This window comes from Octopus bimaculoides, chromosome 1 (genome assembly GCF_046866305.1).
Source record: "Octopus bimaculoides isolate indiv1 chromosome 1, ASM4686630v1, whole genome shotgun sequence".
NCBI lineage: Eukaryota > Metazoa > Mollusca > Cephalopoda > Octopoda > Octopodidae > Octopus > Octopus bimaculoides.
In genome coordinates this window covers 90332971-90356021 of record NC_142928.1, presented here as the reverse complement: position 1 = coordinate 90356021, position 23051 = coordinate 90332971, and the positions used below count along the sequence as shown (strand labels likewise).

The window sequence follows — 23051 nt, the reverse complement described above, 5'->3', positions numbered from 1 at the left end:
CATGCCGGTAGACAACTGGCATTAGTGTGTTTGCCAACAATTTCAGGCAGATTCATATCTAATAGGTTAGCCACTTGTTTCACATTGTTTCTTATGATGTTATGCATTCTTTGTAAATGATATGAACATCTCAATGTTTTATCTAAACTGGTATGGCCATAAACACCTTGCCATGAGCTGTCAACTCACTCTTGCCCTTTATTCAAAACAGACATAGTATTCTAGTCTTAGATTTAGTAGTTGATAAAGAGATAAATGAATTAGAAATTAATTACAATCCTTTACAATCTATGACCCCAATGGGCTTCATACGATTCTTGAAAAGGTAGTTTATTCTTAGCTACAATAGCGACAGCATGAATTTCTTCCATTTTCTTGCTCTGTCAAAGTATTTAAGAAAAATTATATTAACGTCTCCGACAGGTTAAAATTCTATTTATTTATTTGTGCAGCATTTAAATTGATGCGATGATTTGCATTGTTCAATTAAATGGAGTCGCTTGAAACGGTCGTACTTCATCACTACTTGATATCCTATTGCTTATTTTGATTATATATATATATATATATATATATATATATATATATATATATATATGTGTGTGTGTGTGTGTGTGTGTGTGTGTGTGTGTGTGTGTGTGTGTGTGTGTGTGTATAGAAAAAAGAAAGAATGAATGGATAAAAGTCAGGAGGTATCAGATAAACATATTTATTTCACCAGTCGATATCCATCGAATAACGATCATTTAGAGGCGGTGTTCCAGTATGGTCGCTGTCCAATGACTGAAATAAGTAAAAGACAAAATGCAAAAATTATTGGAAATCACAGTATCACGTATTCGTTTTTAAACCACAAACATAATAACTTATAACCACTCTCATCTATTTAGACATATAAACGAACCTAAATATATTTCGAAAATAAAACCGCATAAATAAAGAGAGAAACAAAACACAATTCTGGCAGGACTGACATAATTACCCTGCGCGCGTAAGCGAAAGCAATGTATTGTAGTCGCTAGTCTTTGCTTGTCTGTGAGTTTGCAAAATTTCTGAAAAAGGGCGGATTGGATTTTCACTAAATTTGGCAGAGATATTCATTGGGAGAGTGGCTCGAATTCATTAAACTTCAGTTTGATTATCATCAAAACTAGTAGACAGGTGAATCAAAATGTTTTGATTGTTCAGATTTCTTTCGAAAGAATTTATGTGCAGGCAGGGTATGCCTCGTGCATCGTTTTGGCATGTTCTCAGCACATGAATATATTACTAGCATATAAAAACATGTATTATGTTTATTAAATACTATTTATCTCTCACCAGTTGGAGTACTTTATTCTTGATGTTACCATCACGGAACAGTGCACAATATATATAGATATATATATTTTAATAATAATAACAATGGTGATAATAATAATAATAATATTAATTATATTAATAATAATAAGAACAATAGCAATGTTAATACGAAAGGTAAAAAGAAACCTATACCTTTTATTTGAATGGATGACCCGTCTAATAAAACCACCATACCAATAAGAAACACAATAATAACATAATTTGGATTATATTTCCTTTTGCTAAACATTTGAAGTCTAATTTTATAAAGTCTATTCGTTCTATTATTGAATCAAATTTTAGTAAATCTAGGTATGTTGGGATGTTCAATTACAGGATGATTAGATTTGGCTTTTCTGTTTCTCCTAACTTATTTAGGATTATTTTTTACTTTAACAATAGAAAACTAAATATTTATTGCAAGAATTTAACTTCCTCTACTACTAATAGTAACCCCACTTATTCAAATAGCTCTGTACCTTCTACCAGCGATCCCCATACTCACACAAACTATACTTCTATCAACACGCATACACATAACAATAGTACGTCTAATATTAGTAACAATTGTAACTGTAGAAATCCTAACACATGTGAGGTTAAAGGTTATTGTAAAATGAAAAATGTTGTATATAAAGCAACTATTACAACACATGATTTCTCTAGGTTTCATTATATAGGTTGCAGGCAGACTTCTCTTAAATTACTCTTGAATAAGCATAAATCATTTTTAATGAACCTCGTAAAGAAAGTAGTACTAGTTTATCCAAAAAAGTATGGCAACTTAAAAGAGACAACATAAATTTCTCAATTTCTTGGAATATTGTTTCTTCTGCCCCCTTTTATAGGATTAAAAATAGAACGTGTCTTTTATGCCTTGAAGAGTTTTATATAATTATGAAAATGAATTTATCTATCTTAAATTCGAGAAATGAAAGAATTAACTCTTGTAAACATCTGTATAAATTTCTTTTCATTAACATTAAATAGGCTTATTGATTACCTTTTTCATTTTCTTATTAGTTCTTATTATATAGTCCGCCTAGTGGCCTCCTCTCTCTCTCTCTCTCTCTCTCTCTCTCTCTCTCTCTCTCTCTCTATATATATATATATATATATATATATATATATATATATATATATATATATATATATACGACGTGCTTCCTTCAGTTTCCGTCAACGAAATCCACGCAAAATATTTTGGCCGACCCGAGGCTATAATAGAAGGCACATGCCCAAAGTGCCATGAAGTGGGACTGGACCCGGAAACATGTGATTGGATAGCAACCTTCTTACCACACAGCCTGCGCCTATGTATCTAGCGATCTCTCTCTCTCTCTCTCTCTCTCTCTCTCTCTCTCTGTATATACATATCTATATATATATATGTGTGTGTGTGTGTGTGTGTGTGTATGCATGCATGTGTGTGTGTATGTGTGTATGTGTGTGTGTGTGTGTGCATGCGTGTGTGTGTGTGTGTGTTCCATTATATATCTTTTTACGATGAATTCTCCCGTGGATGATGATATGTGTGTTGTCGATCGACCTGCACAAATAATTTGTTTATAGAAACCAGATGTATGTGCTGTGTATTTGCATCTTACCTCCATCAAATTCGCATGGCTTATACAGCAATAGTACACAGTGTACTTACACGTCAGGTGTCTAAGTGATCGGAGAGCGAAATTAGATTAAGTGTCTTGCTCAAGAACACAACTCATCATCCGATCTAAGAATTGTAACCGCGATCTCGCGATCGTGAGTGCAACACACTAAACACGAAGTCATATGCTCGTTATATATATACATATATATATATATATATACATATATATATATATATATATATATATATATATATATATATATATATATATATATATATATATATATATATATATATATATATATATATATATATGTATATATATATATATATATATATATATATATATATTATATATATATATATATATATATATATATATATATATATATATATATATATATATATATATATATATATATGTATATATATATATATATATATATATATATATATATATATATATATATATATATATATATATATATATTTATACATATGTATGTATATATACTTGTATATGTATATATATGTATATATATATACTTATATATATATATGTATCTCCCAATTGGCATACACAGGGCCTGGAGGTACTGCAATCCCAGAACCACAAACAGTAAGAGATCTGGGAATCAATATGTGTAGTGATGCATCATTTCACATGCACATTGTCAAGTTGACAGCAAAGTGCAGACAACTGGCAGGGTGGATACTGAGGACATTCCGTACAAGGGATCAAAAAGTCATGTAGTCTCTGTGGAAGACATTTGTTCTGAGCCGCCTAGACTATTGCTCTCAGTTGTGGTCACCACACAGTGTTAAGCGGACAGCAGAACTCGAGGCAATTCAGCGGCACTATACAAAAAAGATCGCCACAGTCCAACAGATGAACTACAGGGAGCGACTGAAGGCACTAGGTCTCTACTCCCTGGAGCGCAGGCGGGAGAGATATGCAATAATATACATATGGAAAATACTGGAAGGACTGGTGCCAAACTTTGGTATCAAGTACTACAGGAATGCCCGCACGGGTCGCCACTGCATGGTGCCAAAGGTGCCGTCCACTGCATCTCACATAAGAACGAGATACTGCAGCAGCCTCGGTTTCAGAGGACCTCAGCTCTTCAATGCTCTGCCAAAACGTCTGAGAGACATGCAAGACATGGATGCGGAGGTCTTCAAGACAAAACTTGACGCTTTCCTCTCCACGATACCAGACGAACCAATGGCTCGTAATGAGACGCAGTTTAGGGCAGCTATGTCAAATTGTCTTATACACCAGATGTGCCATCAAAACTCTTGATTGGACCATGTCAGGTGGGGGAGAAGAGCCATGCAAGGAACGTGAAAATCACGGTGGTGCACCAGCATGACCGCAGCCACTCGGCTGAAACACATAAATAAATAAATAAATAAATAAATAAATATATGTATATATATATATACATACATACATACATACATACATATATATACATATATATATATATATATATATATATATATATATATACTTTATTTAAAAGCAGCAGAAATATAACAAAAAAAACGTTACTCTGAGTTTCACGTTCCCGTTCGTCGGACAGTCCGATGAACGGGAACGTGAAACTCAGAGTAACGGTTTTTTTGTTATATTTCTGCTGCTTTTAAATAAAGCATATTACTCTTCCTCTGGTATTTGAGTACTCTTTTTTCCACCTTGTTGCACATTTCATGTGCTTACTCCGGTATATATATATATATATATATATATATATATATATATATATATATATATATATATATATATACATATATATGTATATATATATATATATATATATATATATATATATATATATATATATATATATATATATATATATATATATATAGTTTTAGGGAAAATAACCAATTTTCAAGAACTCATCGATGAAAATCCACTATCACATATAGAAAAATTAATAATTAAAAGCACAATAAATGAGTATAATATAAAGTAAAGTAAATATCATAAGATAAATATAATAAAACGATTACACGTGTTTCATAACCAATTTTCAAATAGAAAAGAAATTTAAATCGATTAAAATCAATTGAAATTATCGAAAATAAGTTCTATTCAAAAATATAGCTACTCGTCAGATCGTAAGTAGAACAATAATTAGATATATATCTCAACCAACAATAAGTACCAAATGAATTAATATGAAATACTTATTATATAAAGATAGAAAAATTATTTAAAAAATATCCTAACCCTGATCCCTTAATTATATTTATAAATATATATGAGCTTTTAAATAAGTTCTCCACCAATAATGGTGCTTTCATACCGATGGGGTTGGTAAAAATTATTAATTGTTAATTGATTTATTAATTAATAAATTGATAATCCTTTACCCTTTTAATTTGTAATATACATATATATATATATATATATATATATATATATATATATATATATATATATATATATATATATATATACATACATATATATATAAATTATATAAATTATAAGCATAATTATGCTTATAATTATGGAATTTTTGTATAAGGTTACCGATAAAGATTATTCTAACACACCGAACTACTTGGTAAAATGATCAATTATTAATTAATTAATTTTATCCTTTATTATTATTGAATATATATATATATATATATATATATATATATATATATATATAAGGAGCTTGCTTCCCAACCACATGGTTCCGGGTTCTGTTCCACTGCATGACATCTTGGGCAAGTGACTTCTACTATAGACTCGAGCCGACCAAAGCCTTGTAAGTGGATTTGGTAGACGTAAACGGACAGAAACCTGTCGTACACACACACACACACACACACACACACACACACACACACACACACACACACACATATATATATATATACATGCTGGACCGCAGAAATCTACAAATTTTTTCATTATTTCTATGTTTTTTCTTATTCCTTTCTGTTGAAGACCGTTGGCTCGAAACGCAAAAGAGTTTTTCATGTTTCCCGAGCGTCAAATAAATACACTTGCTTGTTGTACATACAGCTGTCTTTGTCTTTGGTAAGTAGCTTGTTTACCAACCAAATAGTTCTGGGTTCAGTCCCACTGCGTAGCACATTGGGCAAGTGTTTTTACTAAAGTCTCGGGCCGACAAAAGCCTTGTTAGTGGATTTGTTAGACGGAAACTGAAACAAGTCCGTCGTATATATATGTATGTTTGTGTGTGTGTGCGTGTATGTTTGTGTGTGTGTGCGTGTATGTGTATGTGTGTGTGTGCATGTGTGTGTGTGTGTGTGTGTGTGTGTGTGTGTGTGCATGTGTGTGTTTGTTTGTATCTGTGTTTGTCCTCCCTCCATCGCTTAACAACTGATGCTGGTGTGTTTACGTCCCTGTAACTTAGCGGTTCGGCAAAAGACACCGATAAAATAAGTACTTACAAAGAATAAGTCCTGGGGTCGGTTTCTTCGACTAAATGCGGTGCTCCTGCATGGCCGCAGTTAAATGACTGAAACAAGAAAAAGAAAATAAAGAATATATATCTATTCTTCTCTGGTAAATCTCTATGAACTTCTAGTATTACTTGAAGAGGAAGGTGAGAGTAGAGAGGGAAGTTTTGTCTAATGAATATTTCAAAAAACGATGGGTGAATGTAACAAGGATGGCACGTGTGAATGACGGAGCCACCTTGAGCATAGTCCTATGAACCAGAAAATAAAGAAAAAAAGAGAGTCATTTACTGTAATATGTTTTTTGCATGACATTATTGCCCGAGGTTACGGTGGTCTTTTCCGTAGGATTTTCTTTCCATGCTTAAGCCTAAACTGTTTCCCATTTTACACTATGACACTTCTGTGATACACGATACCTATAGATCGTTTCTGTTATTTTACCACGATCCCTTTTGATCAAAAGGCTACCCCACCCTTTTTTCTTTCCTTCCCTAAAAGAAAAACTCTACTTTGTATTTTGTCTCCTGTCCGTTCAGCCTTGTGTGGCCAATAAAGAAACATATCTATCTATCTATCTATCTATCTATCTATCTATCTATCTATCTATCTATCTATCTATCTATCTATCTATCTATCTATCTAGTAGGTAAATTGAAATTTAGAGGTAATACTTGACAATTGTAAGCACCTGTGTATTCCAGCTAGTGGCTGCGGTGAAAGAATAAATTGTAAATCCAAAAAATAACAACAAAACTACAAAGGATTCCGCGGTACACGTGTTTCAAGCTTTACATGTGTATAATATAATATAATATAATATAATATAGCATAATATAATATGTGTATAATTTACAATGTAAAGCTATCCTCAGCCGCAAAATTATCTCTCTCCCAGGAAATTATACCATCTCGGCGTTGAAGTAGGAAGAAATGTGTGATGTAAGAGGTGAAGATCTTTTCGGTATTCTGTATAGTACTATATCTCGTATAATTCTCCACCCAGACATAATCTCTCCGGTCCTCCGAAAACCTTCCATACCTTGCCACGATTCAGTGTGTAGTGTTAAGTTGGTGGTTAAGAACAATAGAATACAATAGAATACATACACAGATATTCATGTAAAAAAGTAAGAATAAACTTAAAATAAAAATAAAACTTAAAATAAAATAAAATAAAAAATAAAGAAATAAAAAATAAAGAGAGTCATATCGGTGGGGCGGGTAATCTAGGAAGTAATAAGAGAAAGACTGGATAGTCAAGTAAGCTACATCTAAGCTATTTAGATGGGTTGGTGAAGGGTGGTGAGGAACAATCTAAATGTAGAAGAAGAAGATAAAGTGATAAATAGAATAGATACAGAGATCTTAAAGGTCGCAAGGGATAGATATGTATGAGCTGTGTCTGTCTATATCAGTGGTGGATCGTAAATAAGAAGTGTCATGCCAGAATAGACTTGGAACATGAAAGATGAAACATGATATTCTTGTGGTGAGTGGTCAGTGACGGGAATGTGAAAAACATGCAATGTTCTAAGGCAATGAACGACAATGACAACAAGAGTTGAAGGCGATGACAGAAACGTCAGCACGCCGAGAGAAATGCTTAGCGGTATTCCGTCTGTCTTTACGTTCTCAGTTCAAATTCCGCCGAGGTCGACTTTGCATTTCGTCCTTTCGGGGTCGATAGATTAAGCACCAGTTGTGTACTGGGGTCGACCTAATCGACTGGCCCCTCCCCTCCCCAAAAATGTCCGGCCTTGTACCTAAAGTAGAAAAGAATGGCAACAAGAGTTGTAAAAGCTTCAACAACAACAGTGGTGATGATGATGTTTATAAAACACAAAAGGCTCGTACGTACATGCAATAAGCATTACAAAGGTGGGGGTTTACAATACTAGTGGTTCTACAAATTTTTGTAAACATCAGTGGACGGGTGAGGACATTATACAATGGTTGGGTTTAAAATTTTGCAAACGACATGGAACAATCATGAAATTATTTGAAACCACACTGATATGAAATAATATATAATGATAATCCTAAAATTATGGAAAACATTTTAGATTCCCCTTGCACACCGGTATCAGAGAGGACTTACTAGTCTAGTTGACATCATATCTCTATCCCTCTGCTACCACTCTTCGAGCTGAGATTGGTACAAAAAAGGTTCTCATTAAAATATTATCTTTGTTTTAGTTTTGCTTTTTTAGTCGGGTAGATTATTCTAATTTACTGGTGTTCAGCTTCTTTGTGCAAATTAACGAGTGCTGTCAAACACTTTATTAACATTCTGTCAACTGAATGCATATAGAAGTCGTCTACTTTTCACTCTTCGTTGCAACATGTTATTCACTCTTCATCACTTGCGTCATCAACTATGGAACAGGTCATGGGGTAGAATTTGTGGAAATACGAAGAAATCGTTATGCGTATTGCCACTGGATGCATGGAAGTGGCGAAAGCCAAGTACATTCACAGACACATCAAAGTGGTGGCATTTCTGTACTAGAAATTATGTACTAAGTATAAGATGAAAATGACTGAGAAATGGCACTATCATCAGTAAAACATGGTCACTGAAAATAACTCTACTATTCCCTGAGATGTAATCATCCATTGTAAAAGAAAGATTGGAAAAATAACAAGTCTGACACCGTTATCAAGGAATGAGAATAAGTAGTGCATACTTCTCAACAGCAGTACAAGTGTCTTCAAAATGAATCATCCAGGATGTGAGGCATCAGAGTAAATATATTGTGTTGAGGAATAATTCATGAGCATTTTTTCAAATTTATTCTAAACAAAACATTTTCAATAAATGAATCAATGATATACTCACCATTATTGTTTCCGTCTTCGATGCATCGGCGTTAGAAATTTCCCGGTCTCGACTAAAACAATTCGTCCAACTAAGACCTCAATTCCACGTCATTACTGAATGATACTCTGAGCAAAGCGTTCGAAAGCGGTCGAAAGAGGTGAAAATCTGACAGCGCTAAATCTGGAGAGGATTGGGCAGCGCTTCCCATTTGAGTTCTTGATACACGGGTTTGATCATATTGGCGATGTGTTGACAGGCGTTGTCGTCTTGCAGAAGAACGCATATTCGGTCTTTTTTGATGAATTACTTTGTTGAGCCGGTGCAGTTGTAGAATGTAGAGATCTGCATTGAGTGTTTGGTTGCGCCCAAGCAGTTCGTAATGAATTTTGCCTCCTTCCCAGACCCATCATACACAAAATATACTCTTTAGAGGGTGAAGGTCTTGCTTAGCTCTCGGAGTTGCTTTTTTGTCGGGTCTGAGCCATTCTTTTCGCTGCTTCATATTGACGTAAATGCACCATTTTTCGACGCCGGTGACAACGCGGTAAAGAAAACGTTGTTTGTGACGATGTGTTGAGCGATGTCGGGCGAGCAAACTGGTGGTGATTGTGGAGCGTTGATTGTTGTTGTTTTCGCTCAAAGTGTGAGGCATCCAAGCGCCAAGTTCCTGAACCTTGCCGATTGAGTGAAAGTGGTTCATCATAGTCTTTTTTATCTCAATCCATCTACACCGCCAATTCTCCAGTCGTTTTACATGCATTTTCGTGAAGAAGTTGATTCAATCGCACTTCATTGAACTCAGTTGGTTGACTGGCGTGTGATACGTCTTTGAGGCCCAAACTCCCATTTTTGAAGCGCGAAAAACAAAGGCGGACGGTATATTGAAGCATTGCTCCTTCTCCATAGACAGTTCAAATCTCATGAGCAGTTTCTGTGGCTTTAACACCTCGATTAAATGCAAAAAGCAAATGGTATCGAAAATGCTCAGTTTTGTTCACTTGACATTCTAATTTAATGATCTGAAAATACACAAAAATCAACAAAATTAAAGAAATCAAAACTCACTATCTCGTAGAGCAATAAATTCTCTTTTAAAAAGTATAAAACATTTTGCCAACGAATTTTATTTCTGCGTGCATTTTGCAATTTGAAAATAAATGCCCATGAATTATTCCTCAACCCAATAGTACGAATAATTATTGGAATATAAGTTATGATTAAATGCATATGAACAAAATATTAAAATCCATAACAAACAATGCCTCATGCCTGTACCATTCCTTCAGTGTTTTGCTTGGTTATAAGCCAGAAATGATTCCGAAGAAAGCAGTAGTAATTTTTAAGATCGTTCAATTTTTCTCAACGGATCAATGAGCCGATTGAGTAAAGTTTTAAATAACGAACAGTAAATAAATCACTACTTGAGGCGGCTGTAAGTCGAATTTACGATTATAAAAAATGTGTAATGACCGTTATTTACGCCTTGTCTTACACACACACACAGACACACACACACACACACACACACACACACACACACACACACACACACACACATATATATATATATATATATATATATATATATATATATATATATATATACATACATATATATCATCATCATCATCATCATCATCGTCGTTTAACGTCCGCTTTCCATGCCAGCATGGGTTGGACGGTTTGACTGAAGACTGGCGAATCAGATGGCTGCACCAGGCTCCAATCTGATCTGGCAGAGTTTCTACAGCTGGATACCCTTCCTAACGCCAACCATACCGAGAGTGTAGTGGGTGCTTTTACGTGCCACCGGCACGGAAGCCAGACAGCTGTTCTGGCAATGATCACGCTCGGATGGTGCTGTTAGCATTCCACTGGCACGGGTGCCAGTCATCGAATTCGGTTCAATTTCGATTTCGATTTCACTTGCCCCAACAAGTCTTCGCAAGCAGAGTTTAGTGTCCAATGAAGGAAAGGTACACATGAGTGGGCTGGCTACACCCCTGGCAAAGGCTACGGGTTATGGTCTCACTTGGCTTTCCGGGTCTTCTCACGCACAGCATATTTCCAAAGGTCTCGGTGTATATATATATATATATATATATATATACACACACACACACACACATATATATATATATATATATATATATATATATATATATATATATAAAGAGAGAGAGAGAGAGAGAGAGAGAGAGAGAGAGAGAGAGAGAGAGGGGGGGAGATTGTGTATTCAAACGTAGGTGTGGTATGTGCAGTTACGAAATTACTGGTTGTCATTCAATGTGATTTGTTATGCTATTATAATGATATAATAAAGTTGAACCTCAGTACCAACCTTGTTCTGGTTCAATAAAATATAAACAACATCGATGTACTTGTTAATCTAATCTTAACACCTCCTACTTCATGAAACGTAGTCCAACAATGAATTGTTAACCTGCATGTATTTTAGAAACACATTTTTCTGGGTCATTAAATGTCTTAAGGATAATAATAATTATTTTTTAAAATAATATAATATATTTACGAAAATATTACAATATCATTTACAAAATATTGGATGATTTTCAGGCAAATATCATTACCGCCCTATTTCTTTTATCACAATATTCACAGCAGCTTTTGAGTTCCATAAAGATTTTCTAGTCTCCTGGGTTATTTAACAGTATATTATAGCTACTTCTATTTTTCTTCCAGCATGAAGCAACATAATACAACCACTTTCTCAGAAATACCCTCATTTTAGTTCTCTCACTTTTACTTTCTTTCTTTTCCCCTCCTCTCTTTATCTCTCTCTTTCTCCATGTTCTGCCTGTTTACCTCTATATGGTGTGTGCTAAATATCTCACCTCCCCGCACAATTTTTATAGTTTGAATATTTTTATTACTTCAAAACCTGTCTGTCATGAAAGCAAATAAAGGCTCAATACAGTCTTGAAAACATTTTTCAATATACACCGAACCACAAAAGAAACGCGAGACGGGTGTGACTGTGAAATATGTTTTAATTCCATTATGCCAGAGATAAATGTGATAAAGTCAATTTATTGGATGCATTTTATCCACAGTCTTGGGGTCGTTGTCATGTGTCGTTGTCATGTGTTCTGGTAGTCTTCGGATCCAGCACATCGAGATTGTAGAAGGTAACATATCGTGTATGCCTTCCCTGGGTGTAAACCACGGCCATCCACCGTCGGTGCATGAATTGCATGAGGTGGTTCACAAAAGCCATTGGCACTTGTGCCCACACTCTGAGGAAAGCTGTCTCCAGTTCCACACGACTTGTCGGCCTTGGGACCACCTGGTTCAGCCGTCTCTAGATTTCACCCCAGAGGTGAGAGCCGATCGCGGCATAGCTCTGATGTTCTGCTGATGAAGGAAGCTCATGGTAGCTCTGGCCGTGTGAGAGGGTGCATTGTCCTGCTGGAACACGTGGCTATGATGACGTGCGAAGAATGGTACGATGTAAGATTTTAGGATCTGGTCAACATAGTGCTGCACTGTGCTACCATTCCATTTGCATGCAACAACATTTTGGAACGCATGGGACCCAAATCTCTGATTTACGCCTATAGTACCCCAAATCATGATACTTTCGCCACCTCACGCGTCTCTCTCCATGACACATACGTCTCTGTAACGTTCACCTCTCCTACGCTACACCCTCACTGCTATCCGAGGTGGAAATGCAGTACCGACTCTCGTCAGAGATGACTATCGACCTCCATCGTTGGTGCCAACAATGTCGGTGCTGTGTAGCCCATTGTAGTCGTGCCTGACGGTGGCGGGTTTTGGCGACAAGCATTCAAGCAGAACGACGGCAACGCAGGTTGTTGGTGGCCAGTCGACGTCGAACAGTGTCGTCTTTGATGATTCGCTGTCCAATGCCAATGGTCTCGCGAGCTGTCACGCTGGCTGGTCTGAAGTGATCACCGAGGTGTGGCAGGTGGATGAAGCGGTCCTGCCTGGGCGTGATCACCAGGGGGCGTCTTCTGCGGGCACGGTCTGTAGTGCTGTTGGTGTTGTTGTATCGCTGTTGCAAGCGATAGATGGTGCTACCCTGCTTGCAATCGGCCGATAGCTTGTTTTCTCTGCGCTGCTGACAATCGGGTCATATCTGATGCGTCCAAATTATGAATGATTTTATTATTGTCCACCAAGGATGAACATAGAGGGGACAGCACAATATGATCTGGGGGTCGTATAACATGAAATGAGAATAAAAATTTATATAATCATGAATTGGCCTTTTCTGCCACCCTGGGAGCATCGCGGCTGACGCCCTTCCACCATTACAACCATTCGGGTCTCACGAACCACGATGGTTTCTGTTATTTCTTCCAGTGTGGTTTGTTCAGCTTGAATAATCATTTTAATGTCCTGGTCGTGCCAGTTGCATGGTTCTAATACTTCCGCTTCTAAGATACTAATTTTTTCTTCTAGTCCGTCTATCACCGCCGTAACCATCCACTCTGGGTCCACCTCAGGAGGTATTCCTCTTATGTTAATTCTAGACGTCCTCCTACCCATATATATTGGCAGAAGAACGATCTCTTCCGTTTTCAATGGACTTATGGAATAGTATCTTGCTTCCTCCTCTGACTCCAACCTAACTGCTACTGTCGTGTACTTTTTGCCTCTGGTGATATATCGTATATTATGCCAGATGGTTTTTAGACATATCACGATTTCATTTTCGACGACATAATCAATTTTCTTTTCTTTTATTTTGTATGTTTTATATACGATCGTCCTTTTTTCACGTTTACTTGTAATTCCTTTGGAGGTATTAGCCTTGTTTCACTTCCCTCCCTGGCCGACATTTCTTTGTGTCTTTGTAGATTTTCCATATTAATCTTCTTCGACTTTTCCCCCGATGCTGCGGCAAACTTCATTTTCTTTTTTTTTTTTTTTTTCCTTTTCTTCCTCAACCTTTTCCTTGGTTAAAAGGCTTGCAACGTCTATATTTCTCCTTGTGGTTGCTGCTTTCTTCTTTTCTTTCTCCTCGTTCCCCTCCTCCTCCTCCTCCCCCTCCCCCCCTCCTCCTCCTCCTCCTCCTCCTCCTCCAAAACGTTCTCCTACAATCCTTTCCATTTCTTCCTCAGACATGGTTGAAATGTGAAATGCTCGCCATCTCACTGGTCGAAGTGTTCGCCATCTCACAGGCGCTCCCCCCAACGGGGCAACACAGCAAAAGTTCAACAAATGTTCAACAATAATTATTCAACAAAACAAACAGCAATTCAAACAGAAAATCAACAACAAAACTTCACCACTCCAACTCTGCAACAACTCCGCAGCGCACGGTACCAAATCCAAAGCCAAAACAACACCGATTCAAAAAAGCGTCCAAATTATGAATGCTAGGAACGCGGTTCAAGTTGATTTTAATACCCATTACCTCCAACAAAATGCACGTGCATTTCGATTTTCATGAGAGTTGTTTGCGACAGCCACCCACAGCATTCAACGCAGCTGTGTTTTGCCGTCACGTTTCAGGGTATGTTGAAAGGTTACCTGCAATTTCGATCTCAGCTATAAACCAGCATATTTTGGAATATTTACACATACATCGCCGAAATAAATTTTCAGAATTTACTATATAAAAATGACATTTGAAAAAATCGCGTTTCTTTTGCAGTTTAGTGTACAAGTTGAAATGAGAAATAAATTACCCAAAATAAATCTCGTGAAAAGAAAACGGGTCAGAGAAAACATTTAAGCCTATTGTAAAAAATTGTTCTCAAACGTAACCTAAAATGTAACTAGTTATGTAAAGATATTATTTTCTTGACAATTTCCTTTCTTACTATGAAGGAAAAGAAATTCAAATTTTTTTTATGTATATTAAATATGGCGTTTCAATTGAATTGGATAAACAATAGAAACATTGTCAGAAGAGGAAGATTCTAAATATGTAATTAAAAACGCTTGAAACATTAAAAAAATATATTTCAAAGCGCAGGAGTGGCTGATGGTAAGTAGCTTGCTTACCAACCACATGGTCATGGATTCAGTCCCACTGTGTGGAACCTTGGGCAAGTGTCTTGTACTATAGCCTCGGGCCAACCAAAGCCCTTCTGAGTCGATTCGGTAGACGGAAACTGGAAGAATTCCGTCGTATATGTATATATATATATATATATATATATATATATATATATATATATATATATATATATATATATATATATAGTTTTAGGGAAAAGAACCAAGGTTCATGAACTCATCGATGAAAATCCACTGTCACATATAGAAAAATTAATGATTAAAAGCACAGTAAATGAGTATAATATAATACAAAGTAAATATCATAAGATAAAGATAATAAAATGACTACACGTTTTTCATAACTGATTTTCAAATAGAAAGGAAATTTAAATATATATGTATAGATATATATATATATGCATATATATATATATATGTATATATATATATATATATATATATATATATATATATATATATATATATATATATATATATATATATATATATATATATATATATATATGTATGTATATATATATATGTATATATATATATATATATATATATATATATATATATATATATACACACACACATACATATACATATTCATATATATATATATATATATATATATATATATATATATATATATATATATATATATATATATATATATATACATATACGTATATATATTTGGATTCACAAGATATGACATAAATTTTAGTGTGTGTCGATATGTTGGCATTGATGTTACTGATATTTGTGTTGCTCCTGTTTGAGGCTACCTTTGCTTCGTACACTGTATCCTCGGTGTTACATCGGCCGTCTACTGGGCATTCATTTCTAATCCTGCATGAAGAACCTGACTCTGTCCGTGGTTTAGGAGTGCTAAGTGACTTTTTCTTAACATTGGATGCACATCTAAAAGAGATCCTTAAATTATGTCTGTTATATATAGGTGCAGGAGTGGCTGTGTGGTAAGTAGCTTGCTTACCAACCACATGGTTGCGGGTTCATTCCCACCGCGTGTTGCCTTGGGCAAGTGTCTTCTACTATAACCTCGGGCCGCCCAAAGTCTTGTGAGTGGATTTGTTAGACGGAAACTGATATATACATATACCTGTATGTGTGTGTATATGCTTGTGTGTCTGTGTTTGTCCCCACACAACATCGCTTGACAACCGATGGTAGTATGTTCACGTCCCCGTAACTTAGCGGTTCGGCCAAAGAAACCGATAGAATAAGTACTAGGCTTACAAAGAATAAGCCCCATGGTCGATTGCTCGACTAAAGGCGGTGTTCCAGCATGGCCGCAGTCAAATGATTGAAACAAGTGAAAGATTAAAAGAGTAAAGAGTAAGGATCTTTCTACATTTGTGTGATCGCATGAAATGCTTATCCACTAACGCAAGAAAAATCTTACCTGCGCATATCCGGACGCTTAGGGAGAAGAGGAAGCGAACCGTAAGGTCTTGCGGTGATGTTTCCTTTTATGGTTGCTCGATCCAGGTGTATATACTATATGATCCTTGAGCTCGCTGGCCGATAGCGCCTCATTGTAAGCGGGAGCCGCTGCGTCGAAAATATCTTTATTTTTAAGATAAGTTTAAACTCCGTTTTCTGATGCCTTTTATTATATTTTGGAACTCTACGGTGGGTGGCAGGATGCTGTGTTAATGTATGATAGCCTATCATTCGGTTTGCAGAATAGTTGTAAAGATCAGCTACTCATCAATAAGATGATCTTAGAAGATTGTCACAAATGACACAAAAACTTGTCAATAGCCTGGATAGACTATAAAATAGCTTTTGATAGCCTACCACACAGGTGGATTTTGTGTCTGTAAGTATGAGATCATGGAGAACCACACTGACTTTGAACAGTGACAATGAATCTCTAAATGTTGGAGATGTAAGAATTTCATGTGGTATTTTCCAGGGTGACTCACTATCACCTCTCCTCTTTTGTCTAGCCTTATTACCTCTCTCTCTCTTTTATTCTTTTACTCTTTTACTTGTTTCCGTCATTTGACTGCGGCCATGCTGGAGCACCGCCTTTAGTAGAGCAAATCGACCCTAGGACTTATTCTTTGCAAGCCTCGTACTTATTCTATCGGTCTCTTTTGCCGAACCGCTATGTTACGAGGACGTAAACACACCACCATCGGCTGTCAAGCGATGTTGGGGGGACAAACACAGACACACAAACATATACCCACCCACACACACACACATATGTATATATATGCATATATACCACAGGCTTCTTTCAGTTTCCGTCTACCAAATCCACTCACAAGTCTTTGGTCGGCCCGAGGCTATAGTAGAAGACACTTGCCCAAGGTGCCACGCAATGGGAATAAACCCGGAACCATGTGATTGGTAAGCAAGCTACCTACCACACAGCCACTCCTGCGCCTATCCACACAGCCATTCCTGCGCCTATTCACACAGCCACTCCTACGCCTCTCTCAAAATTGCTCAATAATGCACAGTACGGTTATAAAATGTTTGATAAAAATATAAATCATCTCATTTACATGGTTGATTTAAAGCTATTTGCAAAAAATGACCAACTTCGTAGTGATTGTTAAACAATTCAGTGATGACATCAGGATGCAATTTGGCCTTGATAAATGTGCAAAAGCTACCTTTATCAATGGAAAAATGACAAAAATATCTAATGTGAACCTTGACCAGCAAAATGTCATAAAAGAGTTAGAACCAGCAGAGAGCTACAAATACCTAGGGTTAATTGAAGGGGACAATATCAAGCATTCAGTGATGAGGGAAATGATCAGAAGAGAATGTTATCGCAGGGTGAGAGCAATACTGAAGACAGAGCTAAATGCAAGAAAGAGGATCGAAGCGATCAATGCTCTAGCCATACCAGTCGTGACTTACAGTTTCAATATCGTTAACTGGTCAATTACTGAAATATGTAATGCTGACAGAAAAATACGAAAACTGTTGACAATGCATAGAACGCACCACCCTAAGGCAGATATAGAACGTCTTTATCTGCCAAGAAAGGAGGGAGGCCGTGGACTTTTACAACTAGCATTAACAATGAAGATTGTCACAATTAGCCTAGATTAACCTGAAAAACTCTGAGGACTGGATGTTAAAACATGTCTCAAAACCTGAAAGCATCATACGCATCAGTAACAAAACAGGAAAATAAATATCTAAGTGAATTCTGAATACAGCAAATTCCAAAATTAGACGTACTAGAAACAAGCGCAGAAAAAGCTATGCGTATGAAAACCTGTACTAAAACTGCTGCCTTAGATATTCTTACTGATAAATTGCAAGAAAAACCTCTCAATGGCAACCACCCAAAGAGAGTGAATAATGCCGATGTTGACAAAGCCGTTATCCTCAATGGCTAATGGCTTCTGTCTTAAAATCTGAAGCAGAAGGGTTTATCATAGCAGCCCAAGATCAATGCCTACCTACAAGGAACTACCAGGCCAATATATTAAAAGACTGCAGCTCCCCAATATGTCATGTATATCAACAACAAAATGAGACCGTTGATCATGTTGTATCCATGTCCAGTTTTCTTGCGCCTACAGAGTATCTCAACAGGCATGATAGAGCTGCACAATATATTCACTGGGTAATTTGCAAAAACCTGGACTTAACTCATCATAAAAAACTGATGGGAACACAAACCACCCCCAGTACTTGAAAATGATCACATCTCACTCCTCTGGAACTTCACCGTTCAAACTGACAGAAAAATAGATGCAAATAGGCTAGACATCATATTGAATGACTTCAGACAAAACTCATGCCTCCTCATTCATATGACTGTCCCAATCGATATAAACGTATCTGTCAAGACCTACCAAAAACTGAGCAAGTATAAAGATCTTGAAATAGAAATTAGCAAAATGTGGAACCTGAAGACTAAAACAATACTTGTCATTGTTGCCCTAGAAATGATAGCAAAAAGGCTGATACCTACCAAGCTCAGATACCAGGAAACTCGAAAATGGCAGAAATTCAAAGGATAGTGCACATGGGAACTGCTCATATCGTACATAAAATACTATGTAATCTCAAATTTTAAAACAAACGCATACTTTTCTTATGGTTTCTTAAACATTCTCTAGAACAACACTATGTACTAAACCAAATATATTGCACATTAGGTATAACACCAACATGAACTTCTAACTTGTTGTCTCTTGAGTTCTCTGGGTGAGACTTGGTGCCAACTTGTACAAATGCAAAGCTAAAGTCAAACATAAAATAATAATAATCATTTATACTGGAAGGACAATGCCTCAAATTTGAGGGAAGATATCAAGTCGATTACATCGACTCCAGTGCGTAACTTGTACTAATTTTATCGACACTGAAAGCATGAAAGCAAAGTCGACCTCGGCGGAATTTGAACTCAGAACGTAACGGCAGAAGAAATACCGCTAAGCATTTCATCCAGCATGCTAACGATTCTGCCAACTCTCTGCCTTAATAATAATAATATTATCAATAATAATAATACTAAAAAAAGGAACTGAAAATTATTTGAGAATGATCACTGGCTTACCATCCGTGCAGGAAGTGCAAAAGATTGTCTTAACTAAAACGTCACACGTACTGAGAAGAGCATTGTAGCTGTGAATTTTCTTCACTTTTCCACCTTTATTTTTTTATTTAATTAGTTTTTAATTTTTCCTTTTTCTCTCTGTTTTTCTTCTCCTTTTTCTCGATTACATGACTTTGTAAATGAACAATTTGGTGTGTTTAATTTAATGGCCTAACAATATATACAGTATGTTTCTCTGCCCTAGGTGTGAGGAAGACACCCGGCAACAAATAGAAATGGAATTGAAGGATGGTAATGAAAATAACAATAATAATACTGATGATGACGATGATGATTTCTCTTATTGGACACAAGGGCCAGATCCTTCAATAAAAGGAACCGCTTGATGTTAAGTTCGAGGAAAAAATACAAATAAAATAGTAGAAGGAAGGAAGATAAATAAAGTATAGTCAGACTTACTGCAAATAATTGTCCAAGTCTAACAGATAATCCGGAAAGAAAATTGATAAAGTGTAATCAGACTTACTGCAAATAATTGTCCAAGTGTAACAGATAATCCGGTAGAAAGTGATCGTGAGCCCATATCTGAACGTTTGGGGTCAAGGTTAGCAAAAAACGTAAATACCATAATAAACGTTATCATAAATTCTACACCAAAAGCTTGACCTTTTGTCATTTCGGCATGAACCGTTGTAACCCCTAATAGGCCGTGCGCCTCATATGGGGTTAATCCGTATAAAATACCAGCGCCTGTGATGACACCGGCGCATTGTGCTGTCATATAAAAAATTGCCTTTAGCACGTTGACGTTTCGCGTGACTAGCTACGGGTATGTAAAGAAACGGCCGGATTCAGGTTTGCACCGCTGATATGTCCCACACACTGGACCAACGTGGCGGTGGCCAATCCGAAAGTTAGTGCTATTTTCAATTCGTACTCGATAAGCCGTCTCTCATCCATGATCTGTCGTTTCTCTTCTTGTCTTCATAACGTCCAAGAACCACATCCGATGAAAGTATAAAGCAAAGTAGTAAGGAATTCACAGCGGACAGCCTTCCAAAAACTGTGACTCTTTAAGTCCTCCTTAAGTGACATCAGCTTGCTTCGGAACGGAGTTTCGGTCATAGCTGAAGCTGTATTGAAATCAACTATTGATGCTGATGATGCGGTTAACGTTGCCTCAGCCCTTATTCTAGCTGTTTTCTATTTCTTTCCTGTCTTTCTTTCGTCTTCTGGTTATTATACTTCTAGTGTTATTATTGTTGTTGTCACAGTTGTTGTCACAGTTGCTGCTGTTGTTGTTGTTGATGTTGTTGTTGTTGGTGGTGGTGGTGTTTTTCTTGTTAGTGTTGCTGCTGCCGCTGCTGTTGTTTATGTTGTTCTGCCTGCGTTTCCTCGTTGCTGCTACGGATGAGAGTGATGCATGATGATGACAATGATGAATATGATGGTGATGGTGGTGATGACGACGACGACGACGACGACGACGACGATTACGATAATGATGAATCTATATCGACGGTGGAGGCGCTGGTGTTGGCGGTTATGGTTGTGTGGATGTCTTTGATTGGGATTATATCGATGCTGTTATAACAGACGCTGATGTTACTGCTTTTAATGCCTCTATTATTTCTACTGCTGCTGCTGCTGCTGCTGCTGTCGATGATGATGATGATGATGTTACTGCTGCTGTTGGCGGTGGTGTTGTTGTTGTCTTCGTCGTTGTTGCTGTTGACGATGATGATGACATTGGTGACGCTGTTACATTTCCCCCTCATTCTATTGTTGTTGGTTTACTTCTTCTTCTTCTTCTTCTTCTTCTTCTTCTTCTTCTTCTTCTCCTCCTTCATCCCCCTCCTCCATCCTCCCCTCTACCTCGTCCTCCTCCTCCTCCTCCTCCCCCTCCTCCTCCCCCTCCTCCTCCCCCTCCTCCTCCTCCTCTTCTTCCTCCTCTTCTTCTTCTTCTTCTTCTAATACTGCTGCTGGTGCAGTTGCTTCTGTTTTGAAGTTACTAGCGATGACGATGATGATGACGATGATGATGATGATGATGATGATGATGATGATGATGTTATAGCTGCTGCTGGTGCTGCTGCTGGTGCTGCTGCTGCTTCTGTCGATGCTTCTGTAGCTGATATTACAAACATTAGCGCGCTATGTTCTGGTAGAACGGGATATAGAGTGGAAGCAGTTCTATCTCCTACTCCCACTCCTACTCCTGCTCCCACTTCTCTCACGGTTGGAGATGCTGGAGATGCTGGATGTGAAGATGATATCCGCACAATATCAATAGGTCGATGGCGACTTTGGTGTTGAGTGTATATTCGGGGAGAGTGGCGGCGGCGGCGGTAGAAGGGGTTTCTAATGCAGAGGGGTGACCGACGTCGTTGTAGCTTGGGCGGTAGTCGGGCGGATATTTGTTGGTGTCTTTATATATATATATATATATATATATATATATATATATATATATATATATATATATATACTCTTCGAAACGCCGGTGTTAAAATGGGGGTAGCTGATGAAGGAAAATGTTCTCTATGTGGCTTGTGTGTTTTCTGTACTCTGGTTATTATTACTTTCTTGTCTACGTTTTGTTTGCAATGTCCTGAACCCAGGTATGCACCTATATATACAGGTAGACGTAGGTATGCACATATCTGTACGTTTATATGCATATACAATGGCGACTTTGGTGTTGAGTGTATATTCGGGGAGAGTGGCGGCGGCGATAGAAGGGGTTTCTAATGCAGAGGGGTGACCGACGTCGTTGTAGCTTGGGCGGTAGTCGGGCCGATATTTGTTGGTGTCTTTATATATATATATATATATATATATATATATATATATATATATATATATATATATATATATATATATGCATCTCCTCGTCAACACCCCCTCATAAGCTCATCCCACCACACCCCAACACACTCCTACTCTACCTTCCCACTCCACCCCATCCAATTCCTTACACCCACCACCCACCCCTACCCACATACCCCACCCTACCCACATACCCCTACCTCTACCCCACACTCCACCCATGCATTCCCCACCTCCCAACACCCTCACATCACACCACACCAATACTCTTGCATCACACCACGCACACCACACCAATACCCTCGCATCACACCACGCACACACTACAACTGACCAACTACTTTCTTCCTTTCTCCCTTCCCCCATTTTCACACTACATACGTCAAGATCACCAGCAGTCTACCTCCCACACACAGCCCCTCGTTCCTGATCACCGTTTGTTATCT

The 23051-nt window shown here is 37.2% G+C and overlaps 1 pseudogene across 1 annotated transcript; it reads right to left on the bottom strand.

Moving 5' to 3' along the window:
* Positions 1-693: 693 nt before the first annotated feature.
* LOC106874235 (aquaporin-4-like) lies at positions 694-21652 on the bottom strand (annotated as a pseudogene). Its single transcript, XR_008264200.2, has 4 exons — positions 20303-21652; positions 9228-10228; positions 6377-6444; positions 694-783 (listed from the first exon to the last, which is right to left on the bottom strand). The product of XR_008264200.2 is annotated as an aquaporin-4-like (transcript).
* Positions 21653-23051: the final 1399 nt, after the last annotated feature.